This window comes from Myxine glutinosa, chromosome 9 (genome assembly GCF_964187855.1).
Source record: "Myxine glutinosa chromosome 9, kmMyxGlut1.1, whole genome shotgun sequence".
Taxonomy (NCBI): Eukaryota; Metazoa; Chordata; class Myxini; order Myxiniformes; family Myxinidae; genus Myxine; species Myxine glutinosa.
Genome location: NC_136269.1, coordinates 48,413,080 through 48,427,830, shown reverse-complemented (window position 1 = coordinate 48,427,830; position 14,751 = coordinate 48,413,080).

The window sequence follows — 14,751 nt, the reverse complement described above, 5'->3', positions numbered from 1 at the left end:
TTTCTAATGGTAGACTCGTGCACTTTGACATCAACAGTGGCAAGAGCTACCTGTAGGTCCCATGATGACATTCTGGGGTTCTTAGAGACTTCTTTCAGCATCTTGCGGTCTGCTCTCGGGGTGAACTTGCTGGGACGGCCTGGCCTGAACAAGTTGGCAGTTGTTTAGAATCTTCTCCACTTGTAGATGATCTTCCGGACAGTCGAATGATTGATTTCAAATTTTCAAAAATTATAAATCCCTTCCCAGACTCGTAGGCATCTATAACCTTCTTTCTGAAGGCCTCAGAGAGCTCTTTTGATCTAGGCATGGTGATGCCGCACACTTCAACAACAAAGAGCAAACCAAACTAAATGTCTGAGGTTTAAATAAGACAGGTTCCTCCAAGATCCTCTCCAACCATGTTCTAATCATTTGCACCTGAGGTGGTGCACCTGATTCTAATTTTAGGTATTTGAAGTAGTGATAAATGTAGCGGTGTACTTACTTTTTCCACATGTGAAATTTGCATTTATGTTTATTTAAATTATACAATGGACTGCAAAATGTAAATGTTTCATGATATTTGTTATATTATATCACCTTTATCTATCAATATTGTTGAAATCAAGATCAAATCGCTGTATGTTGAAATATGTTGAAAAAGTCAAAACTTTACATGGAGTGTACTTACTTTTTCATATGACTGTCTGTGCAGTAAAAATCACATTTCTCACAAAATCTACATACATATCTGCACATTACCAATGCCACTACCTTCTACAAATTGGCCAGCCATGTCGTGTAAGGTGGTTTATGGGGATGGTTCAAGCGGTATAAGCCAGACTGCTGTTGCTTTCCAGTACAATTTTCATCACTTGTCACCCTTGCCAGCAGGAATCACTTTTGAAGAGCACAATTTCTCCAGAGTGACCAGAAAAGATTGATGCGATGAAAGATCACATTTTGACTCACATATTTTGGAAAAGACTTCATGCCAGTGGTATGGGGTCGTGAGGACCTGGCTTCCAAATCTACCAATAGAACACAGCACCATCAACAGCAGTGCATACAATCTGCAGGGTGAACCATTGGTGGGTGCCATGTTATTTTTACCAATATATCTGGATTTTGCCAAGACTTCTAAGATGGATGTGCTAGAATTTGGAGAATAGGTTGGGAGCACAATGCAAATTGTGCTGCAAAGTAGTATCTGGTGGAGACAACCTAATGATGTGGACTGGCTTTAAAGTTAGTTGAAGATCTCTTATTGCCCTCACTCAGAGGGATGCTTTGATTTGTATCAGATCCAGGAATGAGATCGTTATACCTGCAGTCATTCCACAGGCCCAACATTAATGTTCCAACTTCAATTTATGGGTGGCAATGCCTGTCCACCCAAGTCGTTGCTATTGCTGGATGCCAGAACCACAGCGTTACTCCTGTGGCCTGGCTTGCACGATTTCCAGACTTAAATCTCATTGAACATGCTTGGGGCATTCTATAGCGTTGTGATTGTGGTCACCAAGTCCACACACAGTCTCTTGGTCAACATGAATTGGCCCTGGTCGAAGAACGGTGCAGTGTCTCACAGCAACAGCTGGGCCATCTCATTTCGTTCATAACAAGATGTGTGTAAGCTTGTGTTGGGGCCAATGGTACTTACAACATTTAAGACATATCTGCAAATGTAAACTTGTCTATATTCATTTGTAGACTGGCATCACTGTCCATTTGCATACTCATGTCAGAGAGCCATGTTGTTTTCACACAACTACTTATCTTTGGCTTCCACTGATGTCATGTTTGTTCATGGAATGTACAGATCAATGTGCGGGTCCTTTAACCAGAATATGAACACTTTTGAACAATCATAAAAGTACCGTGGTACAATCCTCAAAGTTTTTGTTGTTACTTTTTTGTCACTAGAATATTTTCACAATTAATCAATGAAAGAATGTCAGTCTTTTGAGCTTCTGGGCCTCACCATCATTCACAACATCTTGTCGACCAACCCTCCACCGAGCCACATCCTTCTTTGATAATTCTGAACTTCCGATGACCATTAAGACCTTTGCCTACAATGGCCTGCAAAAGTATTCACCTCCGACAAATAATGCCACATTTAGATGAATTATGTAGAAACCATTTTTCCAAACGAACTTTTTATTCATAACTGAAGAGGTCAAACGAAACAATTATAGTTGAACAAAGTTACATGTCAGGAATACCGACAAAAAACATGTACAAATCAAAATTCACTGTATGCAAAAGTATTCATCCCCTTAGGTTAGTAGTTGGTGGAAACACCTTTTGCAGCAATGACTGCTATGAGTCTTTTTGGGTCGGTCTCTACCAGCTTTGCACAGTGAGATGATGAAATTGTTTGCCCATTCTTCATATGAAAATTGCTCTAGTTCTGCCAAGTTTGATGGGGATTGTCGATGGATCCAATCTTCGTCGCGCCATAAATGTATATTTGGGTTCAAGTCATGACTTTGATGGGCCACTCAAGAACATTTATTTTCTTCTCATTCAGCGACTCCAGTGTGGCTTTAACTTTGTGCTTCGGATCATTGCCTGCTGAAATGTGAATCTCCTACCAGTTTCAGATTCATGGCCGACTCCTGCAGGTTTTCATCAAGGATTCTCCTGTACTTTGCACCACTGTCCATTGTCCCTTCTATCCTGATAAGCTTTCCAGTCCCTGCTGATGAAAATCAGCCCCATAACATGATGCTGCCACCACCATGCTTGACTGTAGGGATGGTGTTGACTGGGTGATGTGCAGTGGTAGATTTGCACCAGATGTAATGCTTTGAATTGAGACCAAAAGTTCAATTTTTGTCTTGTCTGACCACAAAACTGCTCCACATGCTTGCAATATCACTGAGATGCTTTCTCACAATCTCCATATGAGCTTTTATATGCATCTTTTTCAGTAATGGCTTCTTTCTTACCTGTCCATAGAGGCTAGCTTTGTGAAGGGAACAGGATATTGTTGATTGATGAACACTGACCCTATCTTGGACATAGAGCTATGCAGATCCTTCAAAGTCATTATTGGAGTTGCAGTGATATCCCAAACCAGTTTCCTGCTTGCCCGGCCGCAGAGTTTGGATAAGCAGCCTGATCGGGGTAGAGTCTGGGTGGTATGATACGTCTTCCACTTCTTAATGATGGATTTCACCATACTCAAAGGGATAATGAGTGACTTTGAAATCTGCTTATCACCCTCTCCTGAACGGTGCTTCTCCACCACCTTATGTCTGACTACTTTGGAAAGCTCCTTGGTCTTCATGTTTAACTTGTTGGTTGACCAAGTGAGTTGTACCTTAAACTCCTCAATAGAACACCGCTCTTCCCTATGGGCCAGCACTCCTCTTCTCTCTTCTTTCTCATGGATTCTGTGGAATGCAAAGCTCTCAGCAACATTGGTATCTCTCACAAATAAGCTGCAGTACAAGGTGTGCTGCGCTTCCATTGCAGACAGTTTGGTAGTCTCTGGGTTTGTTGCCCTCTCTATTCCAGTCTCTCTCTGCTTTTTCAACTCTCTGACCCTCCCAGTTCCTCAATGATGCCCATGTTCTTGCCATATTCCCCTCCCTGTTAAAACCCTAAATATCCTGAACTATTTCTTACCTCTACTACTTTTTGTTATTGTTTTTTTCAATGCATGAATAAGGCTCATGAAAGTGGGGCCATCATTGTTTCGCTTTTCTACTGTCAATCCCACTATTCCCTCCAGGGCTTCAAGGTGGCAGTGCATCACCATCTTATATCATCTTCCATCTCTACCTCAGACCTGTGATTTTTTTTCTACCCTCCATGGACCTTTCCCAATCCAAACTCTTTTCCTTAAAAGTTACTTTGTCCAACCCCTCACCTTTTACTCTTTTCTTTCATCATTTATTTATTCATTCCCTTGTAACATTCACATGTCCCACTTTCTGTGCGTTGCCTTTCTTCCCTTAATCATGTTGATTTTTCTGTTCTTCTTTGAGTTTAGACTTTGTCCTCAAGAAGGGTTCAAAAACAGATCCTCGAAACAACTCAACGAGACAGTGAGCTTACTTCCAATAATAAGCAAAGTTAGGGAATCCATCATTGCGGATGATATTAGGTCTGTAACTTACGAGGCCCCCTTTATACATGGCATCGTGGTTTCTCCACTTATACAGTCAAACTTTGCTATCAGTGCAACCCTATACGAGCGGAGGCTAAAGTGCCAAAAGGTAGTGTCTGCAAACCAGCTTTGTTCTACATAAACGACCTCTTTGATACTCTGGGAAATGATGTCTTACTTTTTGTAGATGACACGACATGATGTTGTACAGTATCCCATTCTGCTGACAGGTAGACAACAGCGACATCACTCTATGCTAATCTGGAATTGATTAGATGCTGGTCTGATAAATGGACCATGACTCTTAATCCTAGCAAATCTCACAGTCTCACCCTGTCACTCCACAAGGATTTTCAAATGTACCGACATTTCTCTTTCAATGGACAGCCACTACAGGAGGTTCATTTTGAACTTCTAGGCATCATCTTCAATCATGACCTCTCCTGGGCTTGACCATATCACAAAGCCGGCTGTAAAACTAGCTGAAAACTGGGCATTGATCCTTCATCCTTAACCAAAATCGAATCGGCTTGCTCTTATCACTGACCCAACTCAACCACTAAGTTTTGTCATAATCCATCCACAACGTTTTGAAATATCGTGCTGTACTGTATATCGTTTTTGGCCCCTTCTCTCAAGGGTGAAGTATCACTTAAAATTCAAGTATCCGAATCCAGATCCGAATATTCACCAAAATCAAATCAATTGGTCCTTATCACACACCCAACCTGTCCACAAAATCCGTCTGAATCCATCCATAACTTTTTGAGATATCCTGCTCACAATCAGGCAGACAAACAGATGAAAACATAACCTCCATCCATCTTCGGTGGCGGAGGTAATTAATAAAGCCTTCGATTGAAACATAATTCAAAAGAGACCCTCAGAGATTGTCATTTCGAATTCAACATTGGCTGTTCGTTTGACACGAGACTTGAAAACTTGCAATTAGTAATCCCAATCCATATTTAACTCGGATCAATATGGAAAGTGGATGAGAGATCACAACAACACCCTCCCCCCACTCAAGTGGATGTAGACATGGCAGCATTTTGACCATCATTCTTTTATGAAGTGTTTTCACGTCTATAGCCTATAGTATAATACCTATAGAGAAATGCCCTTTTTATTTGAAAAAATTATAAAAACATTGCAACAAAGCTGTTAACATTTACTTAGCCCAAAGACCAAAGTACATAGTCATAGGAAGAGAAGCATGAGAGGGCTTTTCAAACCAATCCTCATGCTCTTTAACCTTTGGGCCAAAATATATTATCATACAATCTCTCCCTCTGTTTATATGTTAAGAAATGCCTTTTCATGCAAAACAGTAAAAACATTTTTTGGTAAAACTAAAACTTTGCGCAAAGGTCAAAGTAGGTCCAATCACACTCTCCTCTCCACGGCTTCAAACAAGTGGTGCGCCACCATCTTATGTCTGACTTCTTTATATCTTCTCTCTTGTGCCACCATCTTATATCTTCTTTATGCAAATGTTCCCCCATCTCTACGTGTGATCTTTTCTACCCTCATTAACCATGTCCATCCCAACCATCTTATTTGCAGCTCACTGTATTGCCTCCATTCTCTCACTCCTCTATTCTGTTTCATTCATTCCATTGCTTGCTTGCTTGGTCCAACTGTGGCCCCACTGCTCCACTGTCATTACATTGCCTTTTTAAACTTTGTCACCTTTTTCTTCCATGTACCTAGATGCTGTATATAAAACAGGGTAAAGCTTCTCTCAGCAATACACATGCACCTTGACTGTAATACCCAAATGTGCAATCATGCAAAGACGTGGATCCCTATCTTAAAGCCGAAAGGCATTGTCTTACAAGCAAGCTAACTTGCTATTTTTCGAAAGCCGTTTTTTTAATATAAAAACGTCAAAAATTCCAAACATTATCCTCAAGCTAAACATGGAAAAGTTTATCTAAACAATACATACACCTTAATCCTAAGGCCAAAATGTGAAGTCATGCAATAAACACAAGCATCCCACTCCTAAGGCCAAAAGTCATATTCATACTAGAGTCCTTGTTGTTTATAAATTGAGAAATGCCTTTTTAAATAAAAAGGTAGAAATTCCAAACATTATGACAAAACTCAAAACATGCACTTTGGCATAAAGAGTGCACAGCAAATCTTGACCAAACAATACCCAAACATTTCAGAACGAAGGCCAAAATGCACAATCATACAAAAGATGCTCATCCTGGCCCAAAAGCAGAGACGCCACATTCGCGTTTTCTTTGTTGAGAAATACCCTTTTATATAAAATGTAAAAAAAAATACAAACATTAGGACTAAGCAAAGTGCATATACGCACCCCTCTCCCCCTCCACCCTAAGACCAAACAACATTGTCATACAAATCTTTGCAAATGAATACACTTAATATACCTTGGCCTGAAGGCCAGAACGCATGGGCATACAAACACATGCACCCTGGCCTTCAGGCCAAAACAACAAATGTAAACAACAAATGTTTTGTACAACAAATGTATGCTATGTCTGTCTTCAAGATATACAGAATCAGCAAAGTAAAAATCACTCATCGAGCGACACTTCGCAAAAGAGAACCAAAGTAGAATGGCACTCAATGGAGCATCATTTTGACCTCAAAAATAATTGGTGGTTGAATTCAGTGTCATAGCCTAGTCAAAAAATCTGAAAATGTGCCTTTATAGAATGATTGAGGCATTTTTGAGTAAAAGCAAGCAAGCCACTTTTTCTGGGGTAGTTTTTCATGCTGAATATGAATATGTTGTTTGCCAAGCCCAAAAATGCGTAATTAGGTCACTAATCAAGGTCAAAGGTCAATGAGTGCAAAATTCAATTTTTTTGAAAAAATGCTTTATTTTACATCCCCTATCTGTACATTTCAATTATTTTACAATATTTTGTCTAGTAAGGTTGCTAAAGCTTTTCAAAATCTTATTTTTAAAGGAAAACGTGAGGACACATCTATGCTCATTTGCCTTTATCTCTGTAAGGGGCGACAATTAGTTTTTGCGTAATTTGCTTGCAGTTTAACCTCTAAATGCACAATGGGGCAGAGTTTTTATGCTCCTATTGATGGTCTAGAGATAGATTTTATAAAGACAGAATCTAAATGTCACCGGTAAACAACATAGGTCAAAGGTCAATGAGTGCGAAAGTCTTGCAATGACGTAACAGTTACTTGCACTTGAAACCATCCCTTTCACTCAACAGTGAAAGTGGCTTCATCTTTCTGACCCCAATGCATTTGCCATGTTTGTCAAATCATTTCCATTCAGACAGAGCAGGGTGTTCTTCAATAGACCCTTAATGATGAAGAATGAATCTAATAGCCTAGCATAAGCCATCTAGTTCGTACCCTAGGCATCAGGCATTAAACATTTCAGGAGTACAGGTAAGGGTCTTTTTAAGATTGTTAAAAAATGAAATATAAAATCAAATGAAAGTAAAGGAATGCATTCTTCTTTGGTGAGATACATGTACATACAAATGTGTAATGTATGCTTGACATCTCACATCATAGGCAGGCCTACATACATGTACATTTACCTAACAGTAGCAAAAAGACAGGCAGGGCATGGGCATTGACGATGAGTGCCTAATGCATCTACCACTAATGAATTAGTGATATCGGTTAGATGTTTTGTCTTGAAGAAGCTTTACTTTGTGTCTTTGAGAATAAGATTAAAACCCGGGCCAACACTGCCTGCGCTTATTCGATCATTTAAGGGCTGTTGCAGTATATCATACAACGTTGTAGTTTTCATGGTCAGAACATGCGTGCCTGGTGCTTAGTTTGGTTTCTGTTTCTCCCCTCAGGCCAACCATGGAACCTATTGCCAGCCTCAAGTGACAGCGTGAGGATGTGTCGTTTGAACTTTGTATCATTTGTCAGGGAACTAGCCAGGTCAAAGATACGATTTTCAACCAGACAAACCAGGGTATTGCTGCCATCAAAGAGGCGACCGAGCTCCGATGCAAACTTAGACACTATGAATTTCGATCAGCCGTGGACAGGCTTTCGACTCTCTTTGCAGAGCCTCCAGAAAGTCTCCCCAAACTTAAATGGCATAAGCTATGTTACTCTGCATACACACACAAGGGGAAAATAAATGCTAAGCTAGCCAAGGAACAATCGAAAAACGAAAAAGATCCTGAAAGAAAGAGTGTTTCGGCTGAAGCATGTCCGTTTTTACGCAGTAGTACTACTAAGATGAACTGGACATTGTGTATGTTCTGCCAGAACTTTGACAAGAAGCAGAAGACAAGTCGTGTCACAACCTTCAAAATGAGTAATGAAATTACGGAAAAAGCTAAATTTGTACATAACATCTTAGTCCGTACTGCAAATGAGAATGATTTAATCTCAGCTGAGGCATGTTACCATGTTAACTGTCTTAGTAAATTCTTTAGGGATGTCAAAAGGGCGGAAACTGAAAGCAAATCAGCAGACATGGCGATATCATGGTTGTGTCAAGAGCTGCGTCACTCTGCTGAGAAAGGGCACGTATTTGAACTATCTGCAGTGTTCGAGAGGTACAAAGAGTTAGCCAGTGAGTGCGACGGCACAATTCCTACATCGTATCTTAGTAGACTGGGGACTTTTAAAGAAACTTTGTCGAATTGCATTGGGGACATTTATGAATTTCTTGTGCTAAGAAATTTGGCGCCTTCAGAGAAACAAACTTTGCTTCTTCCACGCCATTTCAGTCACATACCTCTTTCAGAAATGGTGTGCGGTCAGAACAGTGCAGACTATATTCCCATATTTAGACAACAGGATGATCATTTTATGTCTTTAGTGCACGTTGCTCTGCAACTCCGCAGTGATATCATGTCACATCCTGCATTCGAAGGTTGCGATGTAAGCGAAAAAGCAGAGTTGGCAAGTGTACCACCATCTGTACTCATGTTTGTGAATATCTTGCTTGGAGGCCAAAGTAGTGTCGATGCTGAGTTTGACGAAAGTGAGATGTCTGAAACTGGTTGGGTGAAGAAGACAAGGGTCCTTAGCATTGGACAAGACATGGTCTATGGTGTATGTGGAGACAAGAAGGCACCGCCTAAACACGTTGGAATGGGTATGACGCTGCACCAGTCAACTCGATCAAAGAAATTAGTTGAGCTATTCCATAATGCTGGGCACATAATCAGCTATAACCGGGTTCTTAGGTATGACACTGCCATGGCTGAAAACACTCTGAAAGCGCTTGATCAAGAAACTGGGGCAGTTGTTACCAGCAACCTGGTTTCGGGACGATTTGTGCATTTTTCTGGCGACAATATTGACATCAATGACTCTACCCTAGATGGCAAAAATACATTTCACGCTACTCAGTTAGCTGCCTGGCAGAGGGGGCCATCTGCTGAAAGCGGTCTTGGAGACATCAAACCATCCAATACGTCAGCGTTGGATATACCAACAGCAGTTGAAAAGATCCATGAGGTATACATCAACAAGGATACCCTCATTCCCGAGTTTGGTGAGGTTGAAACAGGATGGTTTCTTAGGGAGAAAGATACTGGCAGTGCTCTTCAAGACAGTGAACATCGGGACATGGCATTCTTAGCATCTCGCCAAGGAGAAAGCGAAAGATATTCCTGGACCACGTTCAACCAGTTGCACAGCACTAAGGAGGAACCACCCAAAACTACCATTGGCTATATGCCAATCATACTAGCCCCAGCTCATGAACATTCCACTTTGAACACCATGGTGCGCAGGGCACTACATGTCGCAAGGGCCCTGAATAACCGCTACGCTGTGATAACAGTTGATCAGGGGTTGTATCCCCAACTGATGGAGCTGAAATGGTCAGTGCCCGACTTCAGAGATACCCTAATTCCAAGACTAGGTGGGTTACATATCACTATGAATTTTTTGAAAGTGCTAGGGCAACATACAGAAGATTCTGGTATACATGAGCTGTGGGTTGAAAGTGGTTTACTTGGGCCAAATTCGGCTGACAAGGTTAAAGACGGAAAATCTTACGCAAAAGCAATGAGGGCACACAAATTAACTTGGCAAGCGCTATGGCTAATCTTGATTCCGCAATTCAAAAACAATCTGCAAAGTCAAGATCCCAAAACATGCCAAACACTGGAGAATTCACTAGCTAACAAAGAGTTTGACACTTTACTGGACATAGTGGGTTCTGAGACCTTTCGGCAATATCTCGCAGTCTTCGTTGAAAATCTACAGACAGATCCAAACTTCAAGTTCTGGTGGGAATACCTAAGGATGGTGACTATACTGCTTGCATTCGTTCGGGCACAGAGAGAAGGGTTGTGGACGCTACACTTGGAATCGTTCCGAGAAATGTTGCCATTCTTCTTCCGATACGATCACGTGAATTACGCAAGATGGGGCTGTGTTTACCTGTCACAGATGCATCAGCTCCCACCAGAAGTGGAGGAGGAGTTCCTTCTTGGCAACTTTGTTGTGAAAGGGTCGGACCAAAGATTCAACCAAGTAGATCCAGATCATAGCCTGGAATGGCTTAATGGTGTAGGGAAAAAGAGGGGTGGAATCATCGGAATAACCAAAACAAATTCAGCCCTGGCAAGATGGACTCTCTCGTACAACCACAGGACATGCATTTCAATGCAGACGTATGAAATGATGAATGTTGGAGTGGACACTGGTTACGTCCATAATGAAGCCAACTCATCCCGCACTAAACGTGACAACTGCGACGAAGAACTCATACTTCAAACTCTCCTGCGATTCAAAGTATTTGCTGAGGAATCTTCTAGTCGACCAAACCTCCTTAACTGCGCAACAAAAGATGTTGCAACTTCTGAAATAGAAGAGTCACTGCTGAACGCAAAAACATTAGGGCAGCAGCAGGTGGAAAACTTTGTCAAAGTGAGACTTGTTGAAAAATCAACTGATTTCCGAGATCGACTTCCGAAGGTGAAGGCTCCCACGTTTTCCTCACTCTATGAAATAGGAACCAAGAAAGCCAATGGAAAGATCGAAACCACAAAAGCAGACAGAAACTTTTTGCAGAGACTAATTGCAGCGTACAGAGCTGGAAGACCAGTTGAACTGGCTAGAATACTTAACCATGAACTGATGAAGGTGCCAATCAGCATTGTTGATACATCTGGCGAACTTAGAACGGGTGTTAAGGCTATTTTATTTGACATTCTTATCAGGAGTGTATCATGCCCCTCAGAAATCGCCTTTTATGGGCCTTCCTGTTTGATCATTGATGGGCAAGCTGCAGTTATGTCACTTGGAAAACCTAACACGGCGAACACCTTTGGTGATTATGCAGACGAATTTGTAAAGTTCATTTTCTGGCAAGGCCGGGCTTACAGCCGAATTGATGTTACCTTCGATCGATATAGAGACATTTCAATCAAAGTTGGAACTAGGGTCAAACGTACGAAGAAGTCAAGGCCAGTTCATCGCCTGATTGAAGATAGAGATGTGCCACTCCCCAACAAATGGCCTGACTTTCTCGCATCAACTGAAAACAAGACAGAGCTTGCTCAGTTCCTGTCGAATGCACTCCTGGCAGCGGCACCCCCTGAAAAAGTGGTTGTTGTTGGTGGAGGTTTCGCTTCTGAAACAGAAGTCCAGAGTTCAGATCCTGCAATGAACACTACTTTGCTACAAAGCAATCACGAGGAAGCAGATACCAGAATGATTGTACACTGCCTTCATGCCGATGCACCAAACATTGTGGTCGCAGCGCGTGACACAGATGTGTTGGTGCTGTTGCTTGCCAACTTCAGTAAAATGTCTTGCGTAAAACTTTGGATGAGAGCAGGAACAATTAAGAAACGGAAGTATGTTCCTGTGCATGACATAAAGTCGGAACTTGGACTTGCTGATCATGTCTATGAGACTTTACCAGCATTTCATGCGTTGACAGGATGCGATACGGTTTCATTTTTCTCAGGACACTCAAAGAAAACAGAATGGGATATCTTCCTTGAACACAACAGTCTGCTTCAAGATCTTGGCAAGTTTCCGACACCATCAAAGAAGGTCACAGAAGATGCTGAAAAGTTCATTTGCCATATCTACAAGGAACCATCTGAGAACTGTAATCAAGCCCGCATTAAACTGTTCAACAAATGCCATGCAACGGAGACCCTACCTCCATCTAGTGATGCAGCAAAGTTCCACATAGAGCGTGCAAACTACCAAAGTTTCATTTGGAGAGAGGCCAGTAATCCAATGACAGATCTGCCACCGCCGACTGATTGTGGATGGAAACTCGTTGATGACAAGTTGTCACCGGTTCTTACAACTTTACCGTCAATTCCAAAGGGATGCCGAGAACTTACTCAGTGTGGTTGCAAGAAAGGTTGCAGTTCTGATAGTTGCTCTTGTCGGAAGTGGGGGAAACAGTTCTGCACTGAGGCCTGCAAGTGCAATGCCAGTGAAACACCATGTCGAAACAGGCCAAAGTAGGGGGGGGGGGGGGGGATCAGAGCTTACACAGTTAAGCTAATTGGCATTCCCCTGGATGGCTCCTCCTTCCAGCCAATCAGTCTGACAGACTGCAATTGATTCAGGATTAATTAAGAATACATGTGATAATGATCAACTGCCTGCACTCCAAACATGTTTGCCATGAAGTGCATTTTGCGCCTTGTGCCATGTAAGTGCACCTTGCGCCTTGTGACCGTTAGCCTTAATTAAGTGGCTAATTAGTCAAATATCGACATTTAGTGTAGAAAACAATCTTGCTATTATATAGGACTCAGGTAAACCACTTCACTGATGGTATTTAAGGCAACAATTCAAGTGAATTAAAACAGTATGTCAAAAAACGAAAAGTTGCTTCATTACGGATATATTCACAAAAATCAGATTTTTTCCCTTCACAATTCCCTTTACTTTCATAATTGTGAAAAGCTGTAGTAACCTTACCAGACAAAATACTGTAAAATAATTGAAATGTACAGATAGGTGATGTAAAATAAAACATTTTTTCAAAAATTTTGAATTTTGCACTCATTGACCTTTGACCTTGATTAGTGACCTAATTACGCATTTTTGGGCTTGGCAAACAACAGATTCGTATTCAGCACGAAAAACTACCCCAGAAAAAGTGGTTTGCTTGCTTTTACTCAAAAATGCCTCATGAATTCACGTTTCCCAGAAATTTGACTAGTCTATCAATTCAAGTCAATCGGATGAAAATTGAGGATTTTAGAAATTTGAAAAGGTTGTTGACCTTTTGGCCTATGTTGATCTCCGAAATAGTTAGTGGCTGAATTCAGTTAGCTGATATATATATATTGTTGCGGTTTTGAGTTTGTACAATGAGTCTAATAAAGGTTAACATTTGCCCCTCATAGTTAGTCACACAAGCAACATGTAGCCTCGTGATAGTATAGTTATGTCTTAGTATATATATTGTTTTTTTTGTATACTGAATCGAGGCTCGGGAAAGAGCTAAGAATTTGTAAGTTTAGTTCCTTGCCATTTGTTAGTTCTGCGTTGAGTAGAGCCAAGAGAATAGGCCCTACTGTCACCGACAATCCAGCGTCTGTAGCCTCATGCCCTTTTGCGCCAACGTTAGTTCATTTTGGGCGAGTTAACACGAGGCAGGCTAGGAAGGTCAGGAGGACCGAGGCGGATCGGCAGAAGCGCTGACGGTAAGCACGAGCCGCCAATCAGAGCTCAGAGGTGGTGGTGGCGGCGTGGCGTCACAGGGCGTGGTGAGAGGGTTCGAGAGGGATCCAGAAGGTTCGGTGGGGCGTAGCTATAAAACCCGCTGCGCAAAGCCCTCGATAGGACTCGTGCACCAGAGGACTCGCGGCAGTCGATGAACTAAAGGACTCGCGTTGAAAGGACTCGATGCAAAGGACTGGTGCGCACGCAACAGTAAAGAGGACTCGTGGCAGTTGATGAACTTAAGGACTAGCGTGGGAACACTTGATGGTAAAAGGACTCTCGCAAATGAACTTGCACTCGATAGAACTCGCGCGCACTAACCAGCTCAGAGGATTGAGGAAGAAGAGTTGGCAGTGAACTGTAAAAGACACGCGGGTGCAGCCATACGCGCATGAACCGATATACAGTGCATTAAGTCGTGCGAGTGAGAACGGCTGAGTAATAGCCAGCCGTGCTGAGAGTCCCGCCCTTTACCGTTCCACCTCGTCATCTGCCTTGTTCGGGAGACGTGCTACGATGTTCCTGCCATCGCCTGCTACCACCTTCGCGGTATGTGCTGGGGCCGTGGAGAGCCGGACGGGGACCGTCTCTGGACGACCACGTTGACGCGTTGGGGAACATCGACCCATCTGCAATTCCCTGTGTGAGTGTGTGACGGGCCCGAGTCCAAGGGATAAGTTAAGATTGTCTAAGGTTGCGCTGTGTCTCTGCGTCCCTGATCATTGTACATACGTGTGGGAATAATTAAACCTGTGTTCTTCCTTTCTTCCATTCGATTGTTTCAGTGGTTTCTTGATTGGCTAAGCGTGGTACGAATAGGATCGCTCAAATCGGGTTCCACTAATTAAGACTGCACGGACCACGTGGTACTCAATCCGCTCGGCGTACACAAACCACACGTGGTTCGTGCGAGGCTTGTTTCCTTGCTTCCAGGGCAGCGCGGGGACCTAGGTACGAGCGAGAAGTGGTCCCGAGACCCGACTCCGCATTTGTCCAGA